The 13871-nt window shown below is 40.9% G+C and overlaps 1 pseudogene; it reads right to left on the reverse strand.

Annotated features, from left to right (window-relative positions):
- Nucleotides 1-10331: 10331 nt before the first annotated feature.
- Nucleotides 10332-12556, reverse strand: LOC112119117 (annotated as a pseudogene).
- Between the last annotated feature and the right edge of the window lie 1315 nt (nucleotides 12557-13871).

Raw genomic sequence — 13871 nt, forward strand, 5'->3', positions numbered from 1 at the left:
GACCCAGAATTAGTAAAGTTTGACTACATTTATTTCAGAAGCATTTTAGCTGTAGAGCAGTGTTATTTGCAAAAAACCTGTATTTATTTCACATTTCTCTATTTGCCCTTCAATATGATTAACTGGTAAATAGAGTAGATTTAGAAGAGATGTTTGTAATAAAATTGCAAAACAAATCAGACCTCTTTTATATTACAATAATCGTACAAATACCTGTAGCCCTTTAGATTGTGGTTTACAAGGCTGCAGAAATACTATGTAGAGACATGGCAACTAGCCCCAATGGTAAACTGAAAAGTTGTATATGTAAGATGTATCCCGGTGTTTACTTACTACATCATCAGCTCCATCATGCACCTTTCTGAAGTCACAAATTTCAAATAGAAAAACTGGAGATGAAAATACCACATGGTGAAGTTCAACTCAGTAATATTTTACACTTACATATCATGCCTTTCATTCAGTTATCTCTGAACACTTTAACAGAGGTTAGTAATTGCTGTATTTCTATCCATATTTTTACACGACGACATTCGGGCACAGATAGGTTAATTGACATGTCCAAGGCCATACAGTGAGCAAGTGGTAAAGTCAGGAAAAGATCCCAGGTCACCAGACTTCTAGTTCCCAACTAACTACTACTCCTTTAGCCTTCCTGTGTACATGAATTCAAGATGACCTTCAAATTTTAAAATACAGGAGATAATTTTCCATTTAAGAAGAGCTGACACAATGATTCTGACGTACTGTTCTGTGTTATGAAATATCGTTGGGTTTCTTGAAAAAAATAGTGTACTATAATGAATTATTCTTAAAGAATTGCAGTGGTAATTATAAAGAGACACTGCATTAAAATTATGTTTATAAACAATATTTCCTTTTCTGTGTTCTCCTTTTAGTTGATCCCCTCCTTACCAACTCCCCCAAGCCTCCCTTAGTCCCCCTTCTCCCCCCCCAAAAAATATATGCAACTAACATGCCATTTTTGCTATCACATTGTTCACTTGCTTGTGTGTTCTACCCCTTTCCCCACCCAGTGTCTGTCTTGTCTGTTTAGATTGTAAACTCTTTGTGGCAGGAACTGTCTGCTACTCTCTTTGTAAAGGGTCTAGCACAATGGGGCCCCATTCTTGTTTTGGCCTTAGACATTGCTGTAATAAATATAATTAATAAAAATAACAGTAACATATTATAAACACACTGCATTTTGAAACACCTAATTCTCTGCCATTTATGCTTTCTTGGGGGCTGGGGGAAGTTGTTTTTAATTTTTCATTTCCCTCAATTTGGATATTAAAACTACACTGGTCTGTTTAATTTTGGTTTTAACAAATTCACTTTCTTGTTCTCATGTTCTAGCACAATGCAATTGTGCATGAGTTTCAGTATTGTATAGGTAAATCTTAAAACACTACAGAGGAAACTTTACAAATGTTTTCACTGAGTGGGTTTAAAAAATCACGACCAAGTTTTCAAATTGCACTCCAGTACATTTTGTAAAAACTCTTATACACAATCTAAATTTTGAGTCAACACTATTTAACTGTATCCCTTTAATACAATGTGGTATGATACCCATTTATATATAGAAACTATAAACAGGTTGTGTCCTATTTTCTGATTATAATTTTTAAAAAAATTAGAAACATCCATCATACTAGCCAGTATGTCCACAGGGAATCTATCCATCCATGAAGCATTTTTAAAGAGATGTTCTTCTGAAAAATAGCTTAAATTATCTAGTAGTACTAAAAACACAAATTAAACAAAGCCTTCTCTGGAAGGTCACCAAAAATGAACTGAAGTACTCCTAAAGACTTACCTTATTTTCAAAAAATTTTGTGCAAAATACAAATTATACAGAAATACTAAGGGAGTATATTGCTACAGGTACTTGTTTGTTTATAATGCAAACAGCAACACTTGGGATTTAAGTTGAAAGTGAAAACCTATCAAAGCTCTAGAAAACCTGATCTTTCTGAAAATTCTTTAATATCTTTAAACGTTTAAATAGAATTTGTTACAGTCCATTTTGTTTTTACATTCAATAGTTACTTGTTTTCAATCAGAATATTTTATTTTGTGTATTCATTTATGCTGTCAACAAATACCAGTTAGCTAAACTTCCTTACACCATTTTACTTCCTTACTTCAGAAAAATAGATGCATCTGAAGCATTTGTTTCTTAGAACACAAGATGGAAATAACCACTATAAACCCTTGAATTATAAAGTAGCATTGTTTAGTCAAAACAATATTATTAACACAATGTTCATGGAGAATTTTAAGCTCCTACACATTTCTCTATTCTGAACAAGAATTAGTTACTAAAAACTCCAAAATGATATAAAAAGAAGGAAAAAAGCAATAGCAGCAGTTTTTCTTGGCTTCTCTACCTCTCACTAACTGATTAGTTGAGTACTACATACATGAAACACTGAGAATGTGTTAAGATTGGTCACAATATGGGAAAATGCTGAATACTCATGCCATCATTTTGTGATTCACACCAATTACACTTCTTTACTTGTTTCAAGTAAAACATCAACATTTATTCTTGAAAACTAAAATCCTAAAGCGTATAGTGAATGTTTTTATCTATTGAAATTCTGTAATGGTTATTCAAATGGTTATTAAAATAGAAAATAGTTCATTCTTAGACATGATTATTTGTTCTCTTAAATCTTTCAGTGTTAAAATCAATGTAATAATTATGGACAAGCACAAGCTCACATAAGGGATACAAAGATTTAATAGTGGAACTGTCACTTGAAACAAAAGATATTAAAGACAGACTAAGTAAAAATACAATTCTAAATGTTAGTTGTTGAAATTATTTTTATGTACTATTTATAAAATGGAGACTAGGGCTATTGTTGTGCAGAAACAGAGTAACTGAGTGCAAGAGAGCATGTATATGTCTCACAGTTTACCAGAGAGGTACAATCATACCATGCACAAGGTCACATGCTGTAGAGCTCTAGTATGCACAAAATAATTCTCTGGTATTTATTCACAAAGCATACCATACTGTAAGAGTCTGACCATTCAAATTAGAAAAAGAAAACCTTATCAATATTTAACTGCAGTTCAATGTACTATTAAGTAAGTTTCTCTCCCTACAAGCCCTTTATTCACAATGTCCACCTAATATTCAGATTCAAAGGTGTGGTTTTTCCAACTAAAGGAAGTGGTTCCACTTGCTGCACATGAAGAATCATAAATTGAACTACATCCTGCCATCAGTTTTATAGCAAAACTACCCATTGATTGTAACAGAGTTCAGTTTAAAAACTGGTATCACTCTATAGCCCATAAGCTGCGAAGTAGGCACCATTTAGCTGCACACAGCAAAATAAAATATAGCTCACTTAATAGGGGAAAATAGACTAATATATGATGGACTCCTCCCTCTGGCTAAAAAATCATTAGTCCATTTCTCCATCGAACCCATTAATCCTAGCAAGTCTCTAACCCTGGATCTGTTACACTGCTCACCTTCACACAAAACGGTTATTATTGGAACCTTATGTTGACAGCACAGGTTTCATCCTTCCCTCCCCTTCTCAGTGCCAACATTTTAAACTCCTAAGATATCACTGTAATGAAAGCAGCAGTGCATCTTTTATATCCTCTTTAATGAGGAGCGAGTAGCAGGGAGAATGAGAAAGGGGTCCCTTCCCGCTAAGCCAGGCGCTCTGCGGTGGGAGGGTGATGTGTTCATTCATTACATAGGCTCACAGCACGTTTCTGGGGAAGATGATTATTCATTTTGCTCTCAAACTTTCCCAAGTCAGCCACGTGTTTGGTGGTGGGTTGCTTTGGGTGGGGGTGGAGGGGTGTAAAAGTCTTTCCCTGTTTGTATGATAAAGACACACAAGTTCTTCCTCGGTTCCTCTTGACCATTCAACTGTCTCGGGACTCAGCTACTAAGTAAGTGGCCCCCAATTCCAAGGTGCCTGGGCACAGCACACACCTCTCCCCCGCAGCTGTGCCCTCATTACCGCCCCCCTCGCCTGTGTCCTGCTGCCCCCGGTAGCCCTCTTCCCCAAAGCCCTCACTAGTCTCGCCTCTGCCCTGGTGCCTCCCCCCACCCCTCCCCTCACGTCTGTCCTGCCGCCCCCTACCCAATGCCCCACCTAACCCTCCCATGCTCCCCTTCCTGTCATCCTGCTCCTTCACTATACCCCCTGCCCTGCTACCTCCTCCCCCCCCCCCCCCCCGCCCCCGCCCCCCCCCCCCCCCGCCGCAACGGCCCTTCCTGTCAAGCAGCCCCCGGGGGCACAGAAGGGGGCTCTGGGGTGGGGCTTGGGCGGAGATGGCGGGAACGCCTGACAGGCACCCCAATGCAGCCAGCCCCCCACAGCCAGGAGGGGGAACGCGGAAGCGGCGATGGAGGGAGAGCGGGAGCTCTCCGCCCGCAGGCAGCGCGCCCCAGCCCCTTCCTACCGTCGGAGTCCCTGGAAGGACGAGGGCCAGGACATCCGGGATTTCTTCAAGCCGGGCCGGTGGCCGGTCTCCACGGCGTACGACGCGCGGTCCATGGCTCGGCAGTTCAGGTAGCGCTCCGTGTCCGAGTAGCCGCGGTGCCTCACCCGGCTGCCGCTGCCGGCCAAGTAGCGGCCTCGGGAGGCTGGCGGCGGCGGCGGCGGCTGGGGGCACTGGGGCGGCGGCGGCGGCTGCCGGAGCTGGTGCTGCTCGTGCCGCCACAGATGTTTGGGGGCTTTCAGGCTCCCCCCGCCGCCGGCCCTGTCGCCGCTGTTGGCCAGCGCGGCTAAGCAGCTGCCGCCGTCCTCTGCCTCCATGCTCGCTCCTTGGCCTCGGGCGGGCCGGCAGGGGCACCTCCGCGCTGCAGGCGGCGGCTGCTGCTTCCCGAGCAGCAGGGAGCTGCTCAGCAGCCCTTTCCGCAGGCTGCCGCCTCCCCTTCAGCAGCGCCGCGGGGAAACCGCGCTGAAAAGTTGGACAGCTCCTGCCCCACTTCACTCCGCGAGGAGCAACTGCCGCAGGGACCGAAAGATGCTGCCCCCACCTCGCAAAAACAGCCCGAGTCACTCAGGGAGATGATGATGAAGCCTCGTGGCTTTAAGCACCGAGAGCCGGGCTGGAGTGCGGGGGAGAACAAAGCGCAGAACAGACTGGAGCAAGCTCTACAGCTAGATCAATCTGTGAGACTGAAGCTGGCAGAGGAGAATACACTACTAACGGCCCAGCCCAGGCAGAGGGATGGACTAGATATGACCTAAGCCGAGTTTCTATTGCTAATTTCTCTGATTCTTCTCATCCTTTAAAAGCTCCTTGGAAATTTTCTCTTGCTTCTTGAAGCCAGGCGAAGTAAGCATGCATTAGATAGCATGTTGCTGCTTGTCTGCCTTCTATTTCTCTCCTACTAGGACTGACAGTGGAAAGTGACTTCAGGTAGCAAAGTAGCACAGAGTGGATGTCGCCGCTAAATTGACTTTGGGTAAAAATGGAACCGTAGGCTTTTAACTCCTTCGCTTCTCACCATTATATTATATTTTAATCGTTCCCATATCAGGCTCAGAAGTCCTCTGCTCCCACTTTGAATCTTCCCCTCGTCTTTCTTCTTCCCCGATGATTAAGCTCTCTCTTCTCTCTGCGAGTAATCCTGGCTGTGAATCAACGCGAGGAAGGTTTAATTATAGCGATGCTGTGCCTGCTGCTGGACTGAAGGCTGAATCAAGCTTTTCCATTATAAACCACGAGTTTCAGGAGTTTGTAACTGCCTGTACAAAAATCACTCCGCTGAAATTTACAATACAGTAGCTTCAGCTCAAGACAGCATTTTTTCACATACAGTTATTTTAAAATTTCAGTACGATACGTTTTGCAGTCCTATACACTACATAAGAACAGCCATACTTATGGCACTGAATAAAAAAAATGATAAAATTAATTTGTGGAGGCTTTCATACACAGTATGAATGAGATATTTTGATTGATTTTTAAAAGTAACAGTATTTGAATTCAGTTTTATATCTGGCAATAATTTTTAAATCTGGCATGTCATTAATAAACATAGCAATATTATGATGAAAAAAATATAGAAATTAAAACCATTAATGCATATTTAACAGATATCTTTCCTGTCTACTCAATCAAGTAATTATTCTGTTTGCCAAAATACCAGTGACAGAGCATGAGAAGTACCATGCAAGTATCTGTCCTACTTTATAAGACAGTACACTTTCTGTCTTACAACACTGTGGATGAGTATTCACTCAAACTGCTCCAAGTAGGTATTCTCACCCACAATTTCTGATCCCTCCAACAAACACATATGGTTCACTCTGCTTTTCCCCTCTCCCCTCCGTCACTCCTCTGCAAACACATCCATTACTCCTCTGCAAACATCCCCAAACTGACCTCCCTTCCACATCTGTAGATTTCCTACCCATACTCTCCAAATTGAACCCCAACTTTGACCCTCCCTGAACTATTGACCTTTCCTGCAAATCTCCCCCCAAAAAGTGACCTTATTCCCTCCCAGTTACCTAACCCTCTTTATGTCACTACCCCAAGCTATATTGGCAAAAGCACTTTTTTTGCAGGTATAAACTGTGTCTACAGTAAGGGCATGTCTTCACTACCCACCGATCCGGCGGGTAGCAATCGGTCTATCGGGGATCGACTTACCGCGTCTAGTGAAGACGCGGTAAAATCGATCCCTGATCGCTCTGCCGTCGACTCCGGAAATCCACCTCGGCAAGAGGCGGCAGCGGAGTCGGCGGCAGCGGTCGACTTTCCCGCGTCCTCACCGCCAGGTAAGCCGACCTAAAATACGCAACTTCAGCTACAGTATTCACGTAGCTGAAGTTGCGTATCTTAGGTCGGACCCCCGCTGTAGTGTAGACCCAGCCTAAGAGGGTTTGCCAGAATAGCTATACCAGCAAACCTTTTCTAGTGTGGACTAAACCTCCATCCCCATTCATTCCTTGGCCTTTCTACTGAAACTGTCAACAATGAAGTCAATTAGTGCCACATGGATAGTGATAGTTTTTGTTAAATGGACAGTCCTCCACTAAGAATTGAACTGAGAGTTCCAAATCTTTCACATAGATCACTGGCAACAACTTTCAGACACTACCAACAAAGTGTGCATTAAATATGGACATGCAAAATACTTTGTCCTAGTTCCCTGAGTCCTTCCATTCCAACCCACCCCACTTCTTCTGCCTTATTTCTCCATCTCTTCACATATTATCATCCAAAGAAAACACACTGTTGAATCTCACAGGGATAATTTTGATATGAAACAGTAAAGAATTGTGCAATGCCATATCTACCCTCACCATTGCCAACAAAATGGGTTCCTCCATTTTATATTTCTCTAATCTTAAATCCATAAACAAAAGATCATGATCTTATTTTGCACTTCAAAATTTAAAAACAAATGAAAATTTTAATTTTAATAGAGTACCAAATAAATTATTTGTTAGAAGGTGCAACTTTGATCTGTTGTGTCCTGATTGCTAGCAATGACTAAGGTTCATGGTATTTGTTTTAAAATAGAATTTATGGTTGCAGTTTAACATATTTTACACGATTTCTACAAAAAAATGTAATGACAGCCTGAGTCAAATACTGACAAAGATCAGGTAGGTAACTGAAGAAAAAGGTCTAATGGAATATTGCTGTTTCTTGTAGCATCTATGATCAATTTTAAGAAATGACAATTTATAACTTTACATAACTGTTTATTCATAGATGCATAGGATTTTGCCAGTGCAAATAAAGAAAAAAATAAAATAAAATAATAAAAAACCCACCTTAATGAATTGTCCTTATTTCAAAAAGTTTGGGCAACTCATCAGTAGAAATAACAAATGAGAAAGGTGCAAGACTCAGGACCAACTTGGTTTGAAATTACCTTATTGTTTTTATAAAACTTAGTGAATCTAGCAGTTCTGTGACTTTCTAGATCCTCCAGGTCCTAGAACATCAGATATCCTGGTTCCTTAGCAAGTCAATCTATGATGGAAGGCCTCCTTTTGTAATGTATATTTGGCCCACATACTGTTTGGGGTAGGAATTCTTATTTGTTTTGCCAATTTACCTTTTATTATTCATATAGTGCTGTATACCTATAGAAATAAATACACACATATGCATCCTATGGCCCTAGTCTGGAGCAATTCTCCTTTGTGGAAACTCAACATGCTGGGTAGGAGGGAAACATGCTTTGCTGTCCATCTTATTTATTTTTTAATATATGTAATCTTTTTGTTCTTTGGGGAAGGAATTTTGATTGAAATGGATACCTTTGGGGAATGGGAGGGAAAGATACTACAGTGATAGGCACCCCTAAAGAAAAGAGATAGACAAAGGCAAAACAAAGGATAACATTTTCAAAAGTGTCTTAATGACTTAGGAGCTTGAGTCCTGTTTTTTAATGGACTACATCATTTAGGAATTTTCAATGAGAGTTAGGCTCCTAAGTCACTTTTGAAAAGCACTTCTGAAAATGTTCACTAAGACAATTAAATTAGCAACAGGTGAAGGCATATTTCCTTAGATTGTGAGCTCTTTGGAGCAGGGACTTAACACATAGCAGGTAGTGGCCAATACTGCAAATAAATAATTAATAATTTGCATATATTACTCTTGCTAGTTGACATGCCAATTCTTGAAGTTCACCAGAAAATTTAGGTTACTCAGCTGTAGGGAGAGAAAAAGCAATGGCTAAAATAAACAATTCTCATAACAGCCTCGGAACAGATGCTTTCACCAAGAAGGCCATATAATCAAAATTCTGCTCTCCTACTTCACTTTGTAAGGTTGCTGGCCTGATCTCTCTCGGACCCTTTCCTAAGGATATGGTTTATTAATTCAAACAAAACCTGGCAGAGTAATGAAAAATAAAGCGATTCCCTTGACCAACAAAGACTGTATGGGTCCAGAAGCCTTTCATTATATAATGAAATATTTGCTCCAGGGCCATCCACAGGAATCACCCTCCCTTCTGCAGCTCCTCACCAACTGAGCTGTCAGTCTTTTATAAGGATCACGTGTTTCCTTCCCAGCAGGATCTGATGATTGAACAAGGCTGGCTGGCCCCATGTCCCCTGTCCCTTAAAGGGGCAGATCAACCTGTTACACACCTGTTTAAAGTTCTTCTCCTGCTAATGAAAATCTAGTCAGCTGGGAAAGAACCCACTTCTGCATACAGGCATCTGGGAGACTTTCCAAGAATTTGCTGTGAGAGACAATCAATCAATTTGGGTGAGTCTAGTCCTCTGTTCTGGAGATGGGGGTTGGGCTGAGGTGGCAGCATACCTAATTAGGCTTACCAAGGCCAAAGAAGAAAGGATGTTCTCCCTTAAGAATTACAATTAGTTTCTTTGGTTAAATAACACAGCAGACCTAAAGAACGTCTGAGGGCCAGCATCTACAAAAACTAATTCTGGTTGAACAGAGCTTTTAATTGGTACAAGATTACCCATGCTTCATTTAGAACGTGCCCAATTGTAAAGAAGAGCAATATAGATTTCTGTATGTATGTATTAGAGTATGCATTTGTTCTTGGAAACCAATCACTATTTTATGGTTAATAACAACAAATAATAGTAGCACTTTGCATTTACATAGCACTTTTCATCCACAGATCTCAAAGTGATGTACAAATGGTATTATTATCCCTATTTTACAGAAGCAGAAACTGAGGTGCAAAGATACAAAAGCTACACAACAGTTTAGTGATAAATAAGGGACTCTCCTGACTGTCAGTCCTATGTTCTATCCACTACTTTTACCTATTTACATTTTTGTAAAAAAAGCTAAGATATGTATCTCTTCGATCAGTTTACTCAAACATTGCCACAGCATTTTGTCCCTAAGGCACAGAATATTTAAGCTCCCCATACCACCAATTTTTTAAAAGGAGTGGCCACTGCTTCTTCCCTACTCCATATACAAAAAATGCAAGTCTCTGCAGTCCACATTCTGCAAAGGGTAAAAAATAGTGAGCGACTTCTATTGAATCATCTTTTAGTAACTCAGTAGCAGGTTTTAAAAAGTTTACACTTTTAAATAAAAAGAGAGACGGGAGGAAGTGGCCCAAATATGCTTAACTTATAGAGACAAATACAGTAAAGGCCAAAACTGCTTAGTCCAAGATATCTAATAAGAGCAAAATGGTAAGGCTGTAAATTATATTGGATGTGTCAGTTGACAGATTATCCACTAATTTATCTAATAGCTAAAGTCTTCAGTATGGCTGTTATATGGACACTCATAGCTTGAGAGAGAGAGTGTTGAAAGGAAATAAAAAAGAGCTTGTTTGACATTGGTCCAGATGTCAACATTCCACAATATTAACCATCTTCTTTTGGAGGAGTGCACCACCCATTTTTCTCATGTATTTGTACTAGATACTTATAGGACTGCTATGCTCTTGCTAGATTATATTGGTTCTTATTGACTCCAAACTGTACTCTGGCTTTTCCTTTGACTAAAGTGCCATTGATGGCTGATTCTAGATGTAAGCAGAGTCAGAATGAGCTCTACCTTGACATCTGGTGGTGAGCTGTGGAAAAGGACTTCAGGGACTGAACTCGTTTGCATGGGCACACCCACCCCGCCTAGCATGATGGGACTGCTTGCCCAAATGGTCACTTTGGGTGCTTGGGATCCCCAGTCTCTTTGTTATTGGTGCAGGAGTAATAAAGTGTTGTTATCCTGGTTATGTGAATCAAGGACAATAGAACTGTACTTGGCATTTTATGACAGAGGGACTCGCCCTCAGCTAAGTAGCACTCGCTAGGCAAGGGACATGGGTTCCAAAGCCCAGTGAACTGGTAGTGTGGGCCCCCTTCTGTGTAATAACAGAACTAATTTTGATTCTATTATTAGTCTTGTTACATGCTTCAGAGCTGAAATCACTGATACCTAGGTCTAAGCATTAGACCTACTTTGAACTAGTAGTCCTGAGTGCACCAGCACTGAAGCTCCCCTACTAACACAGCTCTCAGTGATTTCAGCTGTTAAGGGGGAGAGGCTGAAGACATATTGTGAGCGGCTAGCAGAGAGGCATAGCTGGCGGTGATGACTGCAGCAGAACCCCACGGAGAGGTGTGGCAATTGGCTGTTGACCTGGGCAGTGGAGCATGATGCCCCCATACCTCCCCCCACTTCCATCCAGGCTGGGAGGTAAACACTGCAGATGAACTTCTGAACTCTGGGAGCTGCACTGACCAAGGACAGAAACTGTAGGAGGGGTGACTGTTGGGTTGCTGGACTTAAGACCCTGAGGGGAAAAAGACACTGCCAAACTTACTTGGGGGTGGGTCTTTTGCTCATGGTTTGTGCTAGGAATCCTGTTTGTGGTGTTTCCCCCAACATAATGCCGCATTGTTTCCCTCCTTTATTAAAAGGCTTTTGCTACACTCAGACTCTGTGCTTGCGAGAGGGAACGTATTGCCTCTTAGAGGCACCCAGGGGGGTGGTATGTAATTGTCCCAGGTCACTGGGTGGGGGCTCGAGCTGGTTTTGCATTGTGTTATTGAAACGGAACCCCTAGATACTGAGCCTGGCCCTTGTTGCTGCCAACTCTGATGGGCAGAGGAATTACATATTGAATAGGCATTACTCCAGCCCCATTTAGTAGGAAGTTCCATGCATAATGCACCACCACCTGGGACATACTCTCCCGTGAGCACAGAGATACCACTCGCACAAAGGGAGGATCTAAAGGAAAATTATCTTTAATGAGAAATTGAGCAAAAAGTATTCTCTACACCTTATTTTTCTTGTAAGACCTGAAGATCACTATGTAACAGGCTGTCCGGATCAACTTTTAGAAATTTAATGTGCCACTCGTACAGGCTGTCATTTACAAGTTCCACTGAATAAATCCTTGTTTTATAACTCTGTGATCTGTATATATCCCTGAGCTCTTTCATAAGTCGATCTGAAACCTGGACTGACCCAGACACTTCACCATTTAGGTGGTCTTGTCTTTAATTCTTTCTAATTTTTTCTAAAATTGCAAGTTTCTCTTTTTCAATGCCTTCATGCTCAGATTTCTTTCCATCAACAGGTTCTTCTTTCTTCATGCCATAGTGATCTAGGTCTTCAATGTCTTCACTCATATCTTCTTCTTCCTCCTCCTCCTCCTGACATTACTTCTTCCGTCATTGCATTCTGTCCTGTTGGTAATGGCTGATTTAACATCTCAACATCTGGATGCTGAGGAAGGTTGTATAATCTGCAGATGTCACATATCAATTGCTTCAGTTGTTGAAGAAGCAGAATATTGCTCTTCTTAATATCTTATAAATCGCTCTAACGCTGAAATCAGATTTGGATCATCTGATTCCATAAACCATATTGGTGATGAAGGGGGATAAGTTTCTGTGACATTGCAGTGGATGGTGATCAGCAGTGGCGGCTGCGGGCTGCTCCCTGGCGGTGGTGGCAGTAGCACAAACCAGCAGTGCAGCTCATCCAGCTTCCAGGAGATGATGCAGAAGCACTCGTGGTCCTTGTTGAAGATGGACTCGAGGAGCTTCAGCTCAGCCTTGAACCCTGACACTGACATCCTGGCCTCATCTCTGGGCCCAGGCCTGCGCCACCTCGCCTCGTAAGTGATTATGCCTTTTTGTTAGTATATTAGACACAGACTGGGCAGACTTATTTTAATTTTTCTTGCCTGGCCATTTCCATGTTAGACTCAGAAAAGGTAGTAAGTCTGTTGAACATTCAGTAGACATATAGAGCATTCTGCTTTTGAGAGTTGTAACTGACAATGATTAACTGAAAATATATTCCTTTTTCCATTTTCTCAGAATTTGCTGCAGCCATCCCAGAAGAGACTGAAACCTCCTTGGTGAAGTGAGCCTTGAATATGAGAAATGTTGCCTTAGACATACCGATCCATTAGTATGTGTATAAGCACTTAGAGTTCTCTTAATCAATCACAGCTAAATGCACAGTGATCCATAAAATAAAACATAAAATTTTCAACTTATGAGGAAAATGCCATTTTTAATTAGTTAGGATTCTTAACCTTTCCCATCTCTTTTTAAAAACTTGTGCATGCCTTAAAAAAGAACTATGTAGAAAAATGGACAGAATCCAAGGTCTGGATGAAAGCAAGGGAGCTAAAATGCAAATTTTCTGAATGCGTTTTCATCTGTCTTTGTTTACCACAAGACCAGGGTGAAAATATCTTTAGAAGAATTTGTTCAGCTGAAGCACTTCAGCTGTTAATAGTATGCAGATAAACTGGTGTATTCTTTTCGTATTTCTTCAGAATGGCACAAACATCAAATGAAATAGTGAAGGTAAGTAATTTGCTTTTGTTTTTTTCTGATTGAGTGCATGGAAACTGGAATATTTTTATCATGCAGAAATACTGGGAATATTATCGTTTGTGTCTCCATTTCCTGACATGATGATAATGGGCAGCCCACAAAACTACTGCACTTTTTCCTTTTGTGTAAATATAAAGAGAGTATAATGAAAATTCAGTTGTAATAGAAACAATTCCAAATTGAGTTAGAAACATAACTGTAAGTATTAAACAGATAACTAGTATATGATAATCAAAAGAGGGAACATTTATTTAGCGATTTAATCCAGTAAATAACAATATCTACCCATCCCACATATAAAAGAAGATTCTTTATTCCATTCAAGTTACATTACATTAAAGCAAATCTTCAATGCCATTTAAGAAACTATACAGTATTTTCCAGGTGACCATTCAGTTTTACTTGAGTAGAGCCAGCCAAAACTCAAGATTTCCATTTCAGCAGAAATGTGAAAATGTGGTAATTTGGATTCAGTCTGATTTTGACAGAATATATATATATATATATATTTTAAATTTTGCACAAACCAGAAATCTCTCC

This window comes from Terrapene carolina, unplaced genomic scaffold (genome assembly GCF_002925995.2).
Source record: "Terrapene carolina triunguis isolate 2854851 unplaced genomic scaffold, T_m_triunguis-2.0 Scaffold69, whole genome shotgun sequence".
Taxonomy (NCBI): Eukaryota; Metazoa; Chordata; order Testudines; family Emydidae; genus Terrapene; species Terrapene triunguis.